This window comes from Triturus cristatus, chromosome 1_2 (assembly GCF_964204655.1).
Source record: "Triturus cristatus chromosome 1_2, aTriCri1.1, whole genome shotgun sequence".
In the NCBI taxonomy this organism is placed as follows: Eukaryota; Metazoa; Chordata; class Amphibia; order Caudata; family Salamandridae; genus Triturus; species Triturus cristatus.
The window spans coordinates 126,311,978-126,329,731 of record NC_140580.1 but is presented as its reverse complement, the minus strand read 5'-3'; the positions used below and the strand labels follow the sequence as shown (position 1 = coordinate 126,329,731).

General features: G+C 46.5%; 1 pseudogene across 1 annotated transcript in view; it reads left to right on the top strand.

Annotated features, from left to right (window-relative positions):
- Positions 1-17,754, top strand: part of LOC146866938 (lysine-specific demethylase 5B-like) — a 532,890-nt pseudogene that overhangs the window by 333,463 nt on the left and 181,673 nt on the right. The window contains exon 9 of the transcript XR_014966714.1: positions 9,898-10,009. The product of XR_014966714.1 is annotated as a lysine-specific demethylase 5B-like (transcript). The remainder of the gene's footprint in view (positions 1-9,897; positions 10,010-17,754) is intronic.

The following is a 17,754-nucleotide window of genomic DNA, read 5'->3' as shown; positions in this document are numbered from 1 at the left end:
AGCAAGTGGGGAAGTAGATAGGTGTAGAGGTTACACTGCCAGGGCCACTCGGGCGGCTGGGTGCTGGGTGCTTTTGAGCCTTCGGGCGCTCAATTGATTTCAATGGGAAATCTCCGGTTTAGAAAAAGACTGCAAGCTGGTGCTGTGGAGTTCGTGTTTGATGAACTCTCAGCACCATGTACTCTTAAATGGCAGCACTGCACTTACAGTGCCCAGGAATGGACCTGGGTACTGTAGGGGCACAGGGCTCCTGCACCCACACCACTGGCATAGGGCACCCAGCTAGAGGGGTGGCTGATGTATGCCAGGGCAGTGTAGGTGGTGGGCATGGCACACAGGAATGTGTGCCATGTCGACTGTTTGTTTTGTCTTGTACCCAGACACTCAGTCTGCAAGGGCAGTGTGTGTGTGTTAGGGTACAGGGCCTCTAAGGGTGGCACAATGAGTGCTGCAGCCCTTAGAGGCCTTCCCTGGTCACAAGGCCCTGGGTACCTAGGGTACCATTTGCCAGGGGCTGACATGTGGCCAGGGTTTGCCAATTTGGGTTTTAGGTTTTTAGGGAAGGAACATAGGCCCTGGGCACCTGATTGGCAGGAGTCCAGGGCACACTCAGTGAAAGTAAATTTAGCAAAAAGTGGGGGCATACCATGCAAGAAAGATGGCACTTTATCTCGCATATAGACCCCACACAAGAAGAGGAAGCTGGACACACCAGACACTCCTGCAGTGCCTGTAAAGAAAAAAGACTGTGCCACTTCACCTATAAGATTCTTTTCTCCTGTTCTTCCTCCTAAACCTGTCTCGCCTCTACAACTTCCACCACATTCACCACCACAGGATGATGATAATGATCATTTAAGGGGTGGGGAAGGCAACAATGACCCTTTCCCTGACCCTGATGATGACACAGACACACCACAGGACGATTGGGATGATCAGGATGACCCGATAGATCCCCCAGACCTCCCTGAACCACAGCCATATCCAACAAAACCATCTCCCCCAGATGACAACATTTGTTTTGGTCAGCTAGTTAATAGAGCTTCTGTCTACCATGGTGTTCACATGCATTCAGACCCTGCAGATGAGGATTTCCTTCTAGACACCTTCGAACAGTCACAGAAGACTGTCGAAATACTACCAGTGCCAAAAGGGGTCATTAAACATGCCCCTGACATATTCAAAGACCCAGTGAGAGCTAGAATTCTCAATCCCAGGATTGACAAAAAATATAAACCTGCCCCCGATGATCCCATCTATATCAAAGGGAAGCTACCCTTAGACTCACTAGTGGTAACTAACGCTCGGAAACACGCCAACTCTCAAACCTCCGGTGACGCACCACCTCCGGATAAGGAATCTAAGTTGTTAAATGCCTCTGGCAAGAGAGTTGCTTCCCAAGCAGCCAATCACTGGCTCATAGCCAACACCCAAGCATTACTTGCTAGGTATGATAAGGCTCACTGTGACAGACTAGAAACCCTATTACAACACTTACCTGATCAGTACAAATCCCAGGCAAATGACTTAATTCAAGAGGGCAAATTAATAACCAACGCCTCAATCAAGTGTCCCCTTGATGCAGCTGACACAGCCTCTAGGTCCATTAACACAAGTGTGCTACTCAGACGATATGCCTGGCTACGTATTTCAGGCTTTAAACAGGAGGTTCAATCAGCCGTTCGATCAAGAACAACTTTTTGGACCGGCTGTAGACACCACTCTAGAGAAGATGAAAAAAGACACGGAGACTGCTAAATCCATGGGGGCATTACAGTCTCCACCCACACTTGGTTCCTTTCGTCGCTCCTTTTATAGAGGAGCATCCAAAAACATTGGAAGAGACCACCTCCTCTTCCTACGAAAAAACCACGCAAACATCCCCCAACAGAGGATATTTTAGAGGCGGATACAGGGGAAATAACAAAGGGAGAGGCCGAGGTAACAACAACACACGTGCCTCCCCCACTAATAAACAGTGACTTCCCTCCACTCCATTCCACTCCGGTCGGGAGAAGACTTTCACAGTTCCTACCTGTCTGGGACTCCATCACAAAAGACAAGTGGGTAAGACAAATTATCCAGTATGGTTACTGCCTGGAACTTACAGCAACCCCACCCACCATACCACCCAAAACAACGTCCAATGTCCACGGAATACCTTGCACTCTTAAAACAAGAGGTTCTTTCACTGCTTCAAAAGCACACAATAGAGCCAGTTCCCTTACAGCACCAACAAACAGGGGTTTACTCACTATATTTCCTAATCCCCAAGAAGGATGGGACTCTAAGACCAATACTCGACCTCAGACCCCTCCATCTTTATATACAGTCAGATCTTTTCCATATGATCACTCTTCAACAAGTGCTCCCACTACTGAAACAAGGCGATTTCCTTACCACACTAGATCTCAAGGACGCCTACTTCCACATTCCCATACAGTAAAATCATTCCAACTACATCTCCAGAACAAAACCGTCCTCATACGGACAGACAACATGACAGCCATGTAATACATACAAAGGCAGGAGGCACACATTCTCTCCAGCTGTCCAAGCTCGCGCAGACCATTTGGAGATGGGCCATTCCCCAGAACATATACCTACTTGCAGAACACCTTCCAGGGGTTCACAATCAAATTGCCGATCTGTTAAGTCGACAAACTCAACAGATCCACAAATGGTAACTACATACCCAAGTCCTCCTGCCCTTTTTCCAACAATGGGGCCAACCAGACATAGATCTGTTCGCCACACACGAAAACGCAAAATGCCCAACCTTCGACGCCAGGTTTCCCCACCCGGAGTCAAAGGGCAATGCAATATGGATGAACTGGTCAGACAGATTTGCGTAAGCTTTTCCGCCTCTCCCACTCATTCCATTAGTGGTACGCAAGCTCAGGCAACCGTCTCTCAAACTGATCCTAGTAGCTCCCACATGGGCACGCCAGCCCTGGTTCCCAACACTACTGGAACTCTCGCTAGTTCCACACCAAACACTGCGTCTCTCCCCGTCCTTATTAATCCAGAACCATGGAGAAATCAGACACCCAGATCCAAGTCAACTGAATCTGGCGATCTGGCTCCTGAAGTCCTAGAGTTCGGTTACCTCAACCTGCCCCCAGACTGCATGAATATTATGAAAGAGGCCAGAAGACCTACCACTAGAGCCTGCTATGCTGCAAAATGGAAAAGATTCGCCATTTATTGCTCTAACAATCATAAACCTACTGGATGCATCCATCCAGGACATCATTTGCTGCTTACTGCACTTGCAAAGATATAATTTGACATACTCATCCATACGTCTCCACCTAGCAGTATTAGCAGCCTACTTACAAAATAGACAACACTTGTCACTCTTTAGAGTACTTGCGATCAAAGCCTTCATGGAAGGACTAAAAAGGATTATTCCTCCCACATTACTACCCTCTCCAGTGTGGAATCTAAACATTGTTCTTACTAGGCTCATGGGATCCCCATTTGAACCTCTCCGTAAATGCGAACTACAGTTCCTCACATGGAAAGTGGCTTTCCTTATCGCTATCACATCCCTCAGAAGGCTAAGTGAAATCCAGGCTTTAACCATACAAGAACTATTCTTACAATTACACCATAACAAAGTGGTACTTACAACAAATCCGAAATTCCTTCCAAAAGTCATATCTCCGTTCCATCTTAACCAATCAATAAAGTTACCAGTGTTCTTCCCAAATCCAGACTCGGTAGCTGAAAGAGCTCTTCATACCCTAGACGTATAAAGAGCCCTTCTTTACTACATTGACAGAACCAAATCATTCTGCAAAACAAAAAAATTGTTTGTTGCTTTCTCTCCACCACATAAAAGCAACCCCATTTCCAAATCTGGGATAGCTAGGTGTATAGTTAAATGTATCCAAATATGCTATCACAAGGCTAAACGCACACTAACGGTTCCCCCTAGAGCGCATTCCACACGCAAAATAGGGGCTTCCATGGCATTCTTAGGAAACATTTCCTTAGAAGATATTTGTAAGTGTGAGAAAGTGACATCTTTCTTGCATGGTATGCCCCCACTTTTTGCTGAATTGCTGAATGTACTTTGACTGAGTGTGCCCTGGACTCCTGCCAATCAGGTGCCCAGGGCCTATGTTCCTTCCCTAAAACAAACCAAACCCAAATTGGCAAACCCTGGCCACATGTCAGCCCCTAGTCAATGGTACCCTAAGTACCCAGGGCTTTGTAACCAAGGAAGGCCTCTAAGAGCTGCAGCACACCTTGTGCCACCCTTAGAGGCCCTGTACCCTTACACACACACACTGCCTTTGCAGGCTGAGTGTTTGGGTGCAAGACCAAAACAAAGTCGACATGGCACACATCCCTGTGTGCCATGCCCATCACCTACACTGCCATGGCATACATCCGTCACCCCTCTAGCTGGGTGCCTTATGCCAATGATGTTGGCACAGGAGCAGGAGCCCTGTGCCCCTACAGTGCCCAGGTCAATTCCTGAGCCCTGTAAGTGCAGTGCTGCCATTTAAGAGTACATGGTGCTGAGAGTTCGTCAAACACGAGCTCCACAGCACCATAGTGGCAACACTAAAGACCGGGAAGTTTAGTATCAAACTTCTCAGCACATTAAACCCACACTGATGCCAGTGTGGGATTTAATGTACCCAGCACCCCAGAGGGCATCTTAGAGGTGCCCCCTGAAACCTAACCTACGAATCCACGTCTGCTCTGAGGCTGCCTAGGCTGCCAACCTGCAGACATGTTGCTGGACCCCTGGGTGGGAGAGCCCCTGCTCTCCTGGTCCTGCAACAATGCACATCCTGGGCGAGGTGCTAAATCTCCTCCCCCAGAATGGGCAGGGGGAAGCTTCAAAGGCATGCCGCCACTGTGAGCTTCCCCAGGCCCCTGCAGTCCCCCACTCTGGCGGGAAGCTTTGGCCGAAAACCCCAAATAAGGACAGGGGATGTGCCAGCCTGTCAACCCCACCCCTCAGGTGGGGGAGGCGAGGTGAAGCACATCTCCGGGCTCCCGCCATCTTGAAGATGGGGAGCCCTACCCTATCAGGACTAGGCTACTGCCCCCCCTCCCACAGGAGAGAGGCAGGATAGGGGGTGTACCCACCCCAGGACGGGGACCCATTGGTCCCTGCCCTTCACCTACCTGTAACGCCCCTAAATCTAGTATTTAGGGGCACCCTGAACCTTCCTTCCCCAGATTCCGAAATTACAAGAAGAGCAAGAAGAAAAGAAGACCTGCCCTGCAGCTGCGAAGGAGAGGGAGACACCAACTGAATTGGCCACAGCCCTACCGGCCTGTCGACCTCGAACCTGCTCCAAACCCGGCATCTCTTGTGGCCAGCTAACTCAGAAACCCCGGAGGACCTGGCTACCTTTGAACTCTGATCCCCTGGGACTCCCATGAGTAGAGGCTCTACTCAAAAACTACCTTTCACCCCTGGCAGCAGCCCGGAACCGCGATCCCAGCCCACTCTGCACCAGCCAAGCCTGGCCGGTGCCGGAGTGAACTAAACCCACGAGGACGACCCCATGGCGACTGTGACCCCGAGTCCAGCACCCAAGGAACCCCCTCGACAATCCTGAAGAAGCCTGCAGCCTCAGAACAGTGTGCCACCCCAACCGCGATCAACAGAGGGTAAGATTTTCCAACACCAAAAGGCACCCCTGCACCCGGCGCCCCACGGCCCTCTGTGTCCAATCCCGGGGTACCTACCTATCCTCCAACTACCCAACTTACCTCTCGAAGTGGTGGTGGCACCTGAAGAGTCCTCGTCCCCGAGCTTGCAGTCTTTTTCCAAACCGGAGATTTCCCATTGAAATCCATTGAGCGCCCGAAGGCTCAAAAGCCCTCTGCACCCAGCAGCCCGAGTGGCCCTGGAAGTGAAAACTCGACGCCTACTTACTTCCCCACTTGCCCTGAGTAAGTGACCAGGAGCCCAGCTCCCACAGCCGCGTGGCTTGCCAGACAGCAGCCACCAAACAAGGCCCCCCCATCCGTCATAGGATAACATTGGGCCTAACTCTCTCTGCACCCGGCCGCCCTAGAGCCGCTGAGGGGGAACCAACTGTACCTACCTGACCCTGTGCCCAGAACCTCAACTCTGCCAGTCGAGTACTTACCCTTAAACCGCAAACTCTATTTTCCTCATAGGGTAACATTGACTGGTTTTTTCCTGAAATTTCTTCTAAGTGTGGACTTTTCAAATCTTCAAATATTCACCAAAAATCAGCCGAGTGACAAAAACGAATTTACTCACCTGCTCTTAGGTGAGCTCCCAGTGCTGGATCTTGGTGCCCAGCACGGACTCTGAAAAATACCCACAACTGTACTTACCCTTAACTCAGTTTTCGTCCATAGGAAACCATTGACTGTTTTTCTGTGAAATTTCTTCTAAGTGTCGATTTCTGCAATCTTTAAATATTCTTCAAAAATCGTATAATATCTGAAAACGTAATTACTTACCTGTTTTGGATAAAGGTCCCAGTACTGAGTCTAGGCACCCAGTACTGGATTACAAAAGTAACGAGAACATACTGTACCTATAACCTGAATTTTCGTCCATAGGGAATCATTGATTGCTTTCTCTGAAATATTTTCTGTGTCAACTTTTAAAATAGCTAAATATTAGTTAAAAATCATTACAGTACTAAAGTCGACTTTCATCACTTGATTCTGAGAACTGACCCAGGACTGAATCTAGGATCCAGTCCTGGAATTACAAAAGTAATCTAAAAAGTAATCTGTTGCAAATAACTTTAATTTATCATTGCGCTCAATGTATTGTTGTGTTTAGAAATAGTTGCCTACTGCAACTACTTGTAACTGTTTACTAAAGTCTATTGCATATACAAAAGTATTTATATGAAACATCTCCTGTCGAGAAAGTATATTTTAATTCCAAGTGTTGGTTCTAAAATAAAACAAGCATATATTTTTTATATATAAACCATTTGCCTAGAGTGTGGAACCATTTGCTGACTGAGTGTGTACAACAAATGCTTTACACTGTCCTCTGATACTGCCTTACTGCTCGACCAAGCTACCACTTTAGAGAGTAAGGTTATATCTAACTTTAACCTATGTTAAACCCTTGGGGTCTGTGGACTCTGTACACCCTGTACCTATTGAGCAACAGTATATACAGAGCCACTTTCTCACAGTAAGGCAGCCACATGGTCTACAACACACACCTTCACTAAACACTATTGTGTTGACGTGCAAGCAAAGCAGCAAACTTCTGTGGGTCAGGCTGTCCTTAAAACTTCATTTCAAACTGCTGCAACCGATACAGGTGACCACTGCTAGGGGAGATACTGCTATATAGTCTATCCTAAGTGTGTGATCTGCAGCTCATATGCCTCGAATGGAATATGCTACTTACCAGTTTGCATCTGTTCTTGGCATGTAGAGCTTCAGAGCCACACACGCCCACCCGCCTCCCCGGGACCTGTATCTGTTCCAGCATTGTCTTATCACACATGGACATCTCTCTCTTTTCTACAAACTCCATCATTTCCCATCACGGCGAAAAACAATCTAACGATGGAGTTGATGCCCATGTGCACTTTCGTCGAAGGAAGGAGTCACCTATCTCGTGACCAAAGACTTCTTCCGAAGACAACAACAACCTGCAAGCATCCGAGCCCAACACCAGATGGGGATCTACTATCCTAAGTGTGTGGCTCTGCAGCTCTACATGCCAAGAACAGATGCATACTGGTATGTAGCATATTCCTTCCTTGTCGCAATCACCTCTCTCAGAAGAGTAAGTGAGATCCAGGCTTTAACCATACAAGAACCATTCTTAAAAATACACCATAACAAAGTGATTCTCAGAACAAATCCAAACTTCCTTCCCAAAGTCATCTCTGCTTTTCATCTTAACCAATCAGTTGAGGTACCGGTGTTTTTTCAAAACCCAGACTCCGTAGCAGAGCTCTTCATACACTAGACTGCAACAGAGCACTAATTTATTACATTGACTGGACTAAACCCATTCGAGAAACAAAACAACTGTTTGTAGCCTTCTCCCCACCTCATAGAGGTAACCTCATCTCCAAAGCTGGGATCACGAGGTGGATAGTAAAATGCATTCAAATATGCTACCAAAAGGCTAAACGCACTTTAAGAATTTCCCCTAGAGCGTATTCAACACGCAAACTAGGGGCTTCCATGGCATTCTTAGGGAACATTCCCTTAGATATATGTAAAGCAGCAACATGGCCTACACCACACACCTTCACCAAACACTATTGTGTTGACGTGCAGGCTAAGCAACAGGCTTCTGTAGGCCAAGCCGTTCTTAAAATACTTTTTCAAACTACTGCAACGGATACAGGTGACCACCGCTAAGGGAGACACTGCTGTACAGTCTATGCACAGTGTACGATTTGCAGCTCGTATGTCTCGAACGGAAAATGCTACTTACCAGTACGCATCTGTTCTTGGCATGTAGAGCTGCAGATCCGTACACTCCCACCCACCTCCCCGTAACCTGTATCTGTTCCAGTATTATCTTAATTAGATACATTCACATGGACATCTCTTCTATTTCTTACTGACTCCATCATTTCTCATCATGGCGAAAAACAATCTGAGGATGGAGTCGATGCCCATGAGCACTATCGTCCAAGGGAGGAGTCACCTACCACATGACTACAAAAGACTTCTCCCAAGACAACAAGGTGCAAGCATCCGAGCCCAACACCAGATGGTGATCTGTGCACAGTGTACGGATCTGCAGCGCTACATGCCAAGAACAGATGCATACTGGTAAGTAGCATTTTCCTTTACATTTCTGTACAGTGTACACTATACTCCAGAGTCCCAACATAATTTAGGGCTGCGAGCAGAGCAGATGCAAAATGCACCGATGTGGAATAATGGGTGCTGAGTTTTTTAGTTTAGCATGGCACGGCTAGGGGTTGAAAAGAACATGAAAAAAATCTGGTCGGAAACACTACAGGAACTTTCCAACATAACGAACTGTAGCATTCAATTTTCTCCTTTGGTGACTCTGCTAGGGCTATGTGAAAGACCCACTCCCCACAGGAAACTGTGCACTCTTTGCTACTAGTGAAATGAAGAATTGCGATTCAATCACGGCTAAAGCACATTTGGGCCCTTTGAAGGATTTGACAGCAAGGATAAGACTTTATAGACACTCCAGACAATACTTCTGGATCTTTGCCAAATACTCCCAGATACAGTCTAGATGCACAAGTATACTTCAACAGCTGAGGAAACCAATTGTAGGGGGATCAGTCTGCCTAGGTCTAAATGGAGAACAGGATCATTTAGGTGATTTCAGAACGTCCAAGAGCATACATGTGACTACTATTAAAAATAAAAACCTGGAAGAGCTGGTGGTGCACACAGGCATATTATCGCACCCTAAAGTTGGGTGGATGTTAAGTTTATATTTTTACTATGTTAAAACTAAAAACTCAAAAAAATCGTTACCTGGCAGTAGCAATTTTCCCTATATATTAAGAAATCCTTTTTTGATTCTTAACTAGTTTACCCATTCTCTGCGTCTTTTTTCTATATTAACTTAGGGGTCCCTAACATTAGAGCGTGGAATTGTAAGAACACAGTACTTGCATTTCCAATTTATTTTTAAAGATGGGTATGGAAATGCGTTCTATGATCTTCCAGTACTTCCAAAATAGGTGACACTAACATAATGATCAACAGATACAGGTAAGCAGTTTTTCCATTCTGACCTGTTGCTTACCTAAGATCATACATTTCTTGCCAACCCAGGATTGTGAATGATGCATCAATTTGACATGTGAACATTGTGTGCTTAAATGAATGTTTTTAAGCATCTGTGCATGAGCGTCACTTTGTAATAACCCATGATTTGCCATGTTTTTTTTTAATTAGGTATCTCAGACGGTGGGTGCAATGTCTTTCTCTTTGCCTCATGAGTGGGATAACAGAACTGCATACATTCAATCTCCTTTTTCACCAGGACGTAACTGCATTCCTCTCCATGGTTTGTATTTAACTTCAATTCTATGAAATGTATTCCTTATGTACATAATTGGTGAGAGTGGTTGCCTTATGGCAGTGGTTTATGCTTTTGTGTGACTGGTTTTCTGGTCTGTTCAGCATACACGTGTATGGTATCTTGCTGAGAAACTCTTCATGGGCACCAGGATAGCTTCCTAATTTATCCCCTGTTCAAATCAAAAGCCTCTTCTACTCTCATTATTCTTTTTGAGTGCATAAGTTTACCACTGACAAACAAGGGCCACCTTATTGTACTCCAATTTGTTATTGAAGATTCTCCCTTTAACGTTTTAATTTCCTCTAGATAGAGCGGATGAGCAGTCAAGACTTGGTGCTTCATGTGTAAGGGGGGAAAGGTGCAGGGGCCAAAGCTTTTCTTGAGAGCCTTTCGGCGCTGCAGAAGCACGGGTCGCTGAACACTAAGTCTGCTTCATCTTGATTCGACTTAATGCCTGTTTCAACCACATCCCTACTCTCTCTCTTGCAGGTTCGTTCCCCATCCCTGCTTTCTCCCTTATCACTGTTTTATATCTTTCTCTAACTCGTACCTTCGCCCGTTATCTCTTGCTATTGATCAAAGACGGAGGATAAAAAATAAGTCTTGGTCACCAGAAATCAGCGCAGGTACCACACCTACAACTCTTTGTGGGGGAGGGGATAGAAAGCACTATATATTTAAACAAGCATTCGCAAAGCCAATAGGTCTTTTATTGGCTGCCAGCATTTTGGTGTTGTGCTTTTGTCGTTTGTCTAACTTTAGTGTTTGCGGAGCTGCGTGGTACACTCCAATATCCAAATAAGAAATGGTAAAAATATGTTTTGGTCTTAGAAAGGACACGTTCTCACTGTAGTCCCTGGAACTAAAGGGCACTTTTTTGAGGGTGAACATGTTCCCTGTGAGAGAGCAAGATATGGTCACTCATACTGTAGTTAGCGCCAGTGGCTGAAGTAGACTGATTCATGCTGTAGTGGGCGGAACTAAAATGTGTCTACCACAACAGACCAATGGATGAAGAGAGCTGGTGGAATGCCCTTGTAAGTACACCATACATATAATTTGATTAAAATCAAAAGGACTTTGCTAACACCAGACCTAGAATAGATGGCTTTTACACATGGGTTAGTAAATATAGCAGATAACAATGTGATGCGCATGGAAACGTAGCTGGTGCGAGTAAGGAACCCAAACGTTTTAATACATTTGAGCGCCCTTTGCTTTGTTATGGTGGTACAGTTCGGGTTAGGTACGCTTGATAAGAGCTATGAGACTTCATTTTAGTACTACAGTCCATGGAGCCAGAGGCACCAGGCAAAAACAATACAGTTGAATTACCATTCTATGAATTGTCTGGTCCTTTGTGTCAGTGGTCTCCTTTCCTGATTCACCGCTGGGATCTAGCAGACATTTCAATTCCAAATAGTAAGCATCCCCTTCATCACAACTGTACCAACCAAATAACAGGCATGCCACCCCATCTGTCATTGTTGAATATTTTGTTGACATGCCAATGTCTTCACATCCAGCCTAGCATTCGCCTCTTTTAAAGCCTCTCCACATTCCAGTCATAAGCGGTTAGCATCCAAATCCAACCCCCTGTGATTTTCTCTTCACCTCCAAAATGTTTACATTTTGTACCATGGAATATGGGCAGAGCAAACATCTCTGTTTTTGATCTTCCTCAAGATTAACCAATCATTAAACTTTGCAGTGTAAACTTTTAATTCTGTTAACTGCCTCCTTAACTCTTTAGACTCCTCTGTCTTTCCGACTTTTACAACTCAGTTCTAGACTTGGGTCAAAATAAAATGGCCACATTGTCAACAGCACTGTTTGACTGATATACCCAGGTGAGCCAAATACTTTATATGTGATCCACTTGCACATCTTTCCTTTACGTCTTGTATTTATGGTGACATCAGGTTATGGTGGAACTTTTCTGTTCAAGGCATATGAGCTGCAGATCACACACTTAGGATAGTAGATCGCCATCTGGTGTTGGGCTCGGATGCTTGCAGGTTGTTGTTGTCTTCGGAAGAAGTCTTTGGTCACGAGATAGGTGACTCCACCCTTGGACTATAGTGCGCATGGGCATCAACTCCATCGTTGGATTGTTTTTTCCGCCATTGGGTTCGGATGCAACTCTTCCGCTCCGGTTGGAAATCTCAATTCCAAGCTTTTCGAAGCGAAAAACTTCCACAAAAACATCGAAGCACCTTCACTCGACATTGATTTCATCGGCTCGATTCCGGACGTCGACACAGGCCGCTGGGCCTATCCACGCCGTGAGGTCTACGGCTCATGGAGAGGACGCCTTTCAAAAAATGCCCCCAGTGTGTAGCAAAATTTCCGCACAGTGACCACCACAAAGTCTGCAACCTCTGCCTATCACCTGAACACGACGAGTCCAGCGGTCCAGCCTGCGCATCCTTTCGATCCAAGAAGACCATCCAAGATCGAAGGGCTCGACGACACATCATGGCACAGAGAACAGCTCCGGAACCAGAGGACATCTTTGATGAAGGCCCCGATGTCCCGGAAGAAGATTCCGAAGATTTACAAATAATTTCCGAAGCAGACGACTCAGACGACCCCATCACTCCTGGGCAACGTGTGAGTACTACTGCCCCTGCCCCAACCCCACCAAAACCAAAGGCATTGGTCAAGACTTTGCCTGCTGGCCCCAGTCGAGACCGAAAACACCCTTCAGAAGCCCCGCTTCCGGGCTCGGCTCCGAAGAAACATAAGCCTTCCAGTAGCTCGGGAACGAGCACACCGCATGTCATTGTCCAACCGGCACCGAAGACAAAAGACCACTCGGCACCGAAATCGGCTCCGAACGCCTTCGGCCCCGAAAACACCAAGGCCAATAGATAAACCGGCACCGAAGGTTCACAAGCCCACAGATGCACCTTCGGCTCCGAGACCGACATCGGCACCAAAACCCTCGTCTGTACCGAAACCAACGGCTAAGGACTCTCATACACCTCCTAAAGCCAAACAATCCACCGATCAACCAAAACCTCGATCGGAACCAAAAAAATCGGTACCGAAGACTGTTTCTGAAGAACAAGAACTTTTTCATCCAGATCCCATCGACCCAAGGCAGAAAAAGATTTACATCAACCCCAAGACTGGACATGTCACCGCGGTGCCCTGTAAGAAATGGAAACTGGACACGCCACCTGCCCCGGTTCCTGTAAACAGGAAGGACTCTGCAACATCCCCTATGCCTCCTTCCTCTCCTATACTGCCTCCTATCCCACCCCCTCTGCCTACACCACCCTTACCTATACCCTCTCCATCACATACACCACCTCCACAGGATGATGATGATGACCTAGGGGGTGGGAGTGACCCTAATGATCCGTTCACGGATCCAGACACCTCACCACTGGATGATTAGGCATTCCCTCTACCAGACATGCCTGACCCTCAGCCATATCCCTCTAAACCATCGCCTCCTGATGATCACCTGGGGTTTGGCCAATTATTAAATAGAGCGGCACTTTACCACGGCATCACAATGCACTCAGACGCACCAGAGGAAGACTTCCTATTAGACACTTTCGAACAATCTCAAAAGTCTGTACAAATTCTACCCATGATTAAAGGAGTCATAAAACACGGCCCGAAGTGTTTAAAGACCCCGTTTATGCCAGGGTTCTCAACCCAAGGATAGAAAAGAAATATAGGCCTGCCCCTGAAGACCCTAATTACATCAAAGGGCAACTCCCTTTGGATTCTTTGGTCGTTTCCAATGCTAGGAAACACGCCAACTCCCAAACCACAAGAGATACACCACCCCCAGACAAAGAATCCAAACTGTTAGAAGCCTCTGGCAAAAGAGTAGCAGCACAAGCCGCTAATCATTGGCATGTTGCCAACACCCAAGCCCTACTAGCACGCTATGACAGGGCCCACTACGATCAATTAGAGACTCTCTTACAACATCTGCCAGACCAATATAAGACCCAGGCAAATTACCTTATCCAGGAGGGAAAACTTATTTCAAATGCAGCAATTAAATGTGCGCTTGACGCCGCAGACACCGCCTCTAGAGCAATTAACACAAGTGTGCTCCTTCAACGACATGCGTGGCTGCGCATTTCAGGCTTTATGCCAAAGGTACAAACTACAATACTTAGTTAGCCATTCTTTTTTTTCTTTTTTCTTTTCTTTTTTCATTTTTCACCACCCCCTCCCCTCCCCTCCCGGAAACTAAACAGAAGACCAACAAACAGCCATTCAATCAGGAACAGCTCTTTGGGCCAGCAAACACTGCCCTTGAAAAAATGAAGAAGGACACAGACGGCTAAGTCCATGGGAGCATTACAGTCTCCCCAATCACGTGGCTCCTTTCGGCGCTCCTTCTATAGAGGAGCCTCCAAAAGTATGGGAGCGGACACCTCCTCTACATACAAACCCGCTACACAAACATCCCCCAGTAGAGGATATTTTAGAGGCGGATGCAGAGGAAACAACAACAAGGGGCGAGGTTGCGGTAATAACAACACTCGTACCTTCACTGCCACAAGACAGTGACTTTCCTCAACTCCCACCAGACCATTCCACTCTGGTCGGGGAAGACTAAAACAGTTCCTACCTGTCTGGAACTCCATCACAACAGACAAGTGGGTAAGACAAATTATCCAGTATGGTTACTGCCTGGAACTCACAACTACCCCCCCACACATACCACCCAAGCAGCGTTCCATGTCATCAGACCATCTTACGCTCCTCAAACAAGAGGTTCTCTCATTGCTTCAAAAACACGCAATAGAACCAGTTCCCTTAGAACATCAGGGTACAGGGGTATACTCACTCTACTTCTAATCCCCAAGAAGGACGGGACTCTAAGACCAATACTCGACCTCAGACCCCTAAATCAGTATATAAACTCAGATCATTTCCATATGATCACTCTTCAACAAGTGCTCCCACTACTGCAACAAGGCGATTTCCTTGCCACACTAGATCTCAAGGACGCCTACTTCCTCATTCCCATACATCCTGCCCACAGGAAGTATCTAAGGTTTGTGGTGGACGGACAACACTACCAGTTTACAGTCCTTCCATTTGGGGTAACAACCGCACCCAAAGTATTCACAAAATGTCTGGCAGTAGTAGCAGCACATCTCAGAAGACAACACATTCATGTCTTCCCGTATCTAGACGACTGGCTAATAAAAGCCAAGTCATTCAACAAATGTGTTCTACACACTCACCAAACCATCCAAATCTTACAGAACTTGGGATTCACAATAAACTATCCCAAATCTCATCTCCAACCCTCCCACATACATCAGTATCTAGGAGCCACACTTCCACAGCCCTAGCTTATCCCAGCCCAGCCAGGATAACCAATATACAAGCTCTTATCACGAAATTTCAAGTCCAACACTCCCTTCCAGCAAGAGTGTTCCTGCAACTCATAGGCATGATGGCATCCTGCATCTTCATTGTGCCTTATGCAAGACTTCAAATGCGTCCCTTGCAAGAATGTCTAGCACGTCAGTTGAACCTGGCTCACGGACAACTTACAGATCTGGTGTTGGTAGACAGCCGCACACATCGCTCTCTGAAATGGTGGAATATAACAAACCTGTCCAAAGGGCGGCCATTCCTAGAGCCTCTTCCACACATAGTGCTGACAACGGACGCATCGCTCACAGGATGGGGAGCCCATCTCCTCGGCCACACCACTCAGGGCAGATGGACCACTCAACAGAAACTGCTCCATATCAATTACCTGGAACTGCTAGCAGTTTTCCTAGCACTAAAATCATTCCAACTACATCTCCAGAACAAAACTGTCCTTATACGGACAGACAACATGACAGCCATGTATTGCATACAAAAACAAGGAGGCACACATTCTCTCCAGCTGTCCCAGCTCGCACAGAACATTTGGAGATGGGCCATTCCCCAGAACATATACCTACTTGCAGAACACCTTCCAGGGGTTCACAATCAAATTGCCGATCTGTTAAGTCGACAAACTCAACAGATCCACAAATGGGAACTACATCCCCAAGTCCTCCTGCCCTTTTTCCAACAATGGGGCCAACCAGACATAGATCTGTTCGCCACACACGAAAACGCAAAATGCTCAACCTTCGCCACCAGGTTTCACCACCCGGAGTCAAAGGGCAATGCGATATGGATGAACTGGTCAGGCAGATTTGCGTACGCTTTTCCGCCTCTCCCACTCATTCCATTAGTGGTACGCAAGCTCAGGCAACCGTCTCTCAAACTGATCCTAGTAGCTCCTACATGGGCACACCAGCCCTGGTTCCCAACACTACTGGAACTCTCGCTAGTTCCACACCAAAAACTGCGTCTCTCCCCGTCCTTATTAACCCAGAACCATGGAGAAATCAGACATCCAGATCCAAGTCAACTCAATCTGGCGATCTGGCTCCTGAAGTCCTAGAGTTCGGTTACCTCAACCTGCCCCCAGACTGCATGAATATAATAAAAGAGGCCAGAAGACCTACCACTAGAGCCTGCTATGCTGCAAAATGGAAAAGATTTGCCATTTATTGCTCTAACAATCATATAAACCCACTGGATGCATCCATCCAGGACATTATTTGCTACTTACTGCACTTGCAAAGATGTAATTTGGCATACTCATCCATACGTCTCCACCTAACAGCATTAGCAGCCTACTTACAAAATAGACAACACTTGTCACTCTTTAGAGTACCTGCGATCGAAGCCTTCATGGAAGGACTAAAAAGGATTATTCATCCCACATTACCACCCTCTCCAGTGTGGAATCTAAACATTGTTCTTACTAGGCTCATGGGATCCCCATTTGAACCTCTCTATAAATGCGAACTACAGTTCCTCACTTGGAAAGTGGCTTTCCTTATCGCTATCACCTCCCTCAGAAGGGTAAGTGAAGTCCAGGCTTTAACCATACAAGAACCATTCTTACAATTACACCGTAACAAAGTGGTTCTTAGAACAAATCCGAAATTCCTTCCAAAAGTCATATCTCCGTTCCATCTTAACCAATCAGTAGAGTTACCAGTGTTCTTCCCAAATCCAGACTCTGTAGCTGAAAGAGCTCTACATACCCTAGACGTTAAAAGAGCCCTTCTTTACTACATTGACCAAATCATTCCACAAAACAAAACAGTTGTTTGTTGCTTTCTCTCCACCACATAAAAGCAACCCCATTTCCAAATCTGGGATAGCTAGATGGATAGTTAAATGTATCCAAATATGCTACCACAAGGCTAAACGCACACTAACGGTTCCCCCTAGAGCGCATTCCAACGCAAAAAATAGGGGCTTCCATGGCATTCTTAGGAAACATTCCCTTAGAAGATATTTGTAAGGCAGCCACATGGTCTACAACACACACCTTCACTAAACACTATTGTGTTGACGTGCAAGCAAAGCAGCAAGCTTCTTTGGGTCAGGCTGTCCTTAAAACTTTATTTCAAACTGCTGCAACCGATACAGGTGACCTCCGCTAGGGGAGATACTGCTATATAGTCTATCCTAAGTATGTGATCTGCAGCTCCTATGCCTTGAGCGGAATATGCTACTTACCAGTATGCATCTGTTCTTGGCATGTAGAGCTGCAGAGCCACACACGCCCACCCACCTCCCCGGGACCTGTATCTGTTCCAGCATTGTCTTACTTAGACATCACACATGGACATCTCTCTCTTTTCTACAAACTCCATCATTTCCCATCATGGCGAAAAACA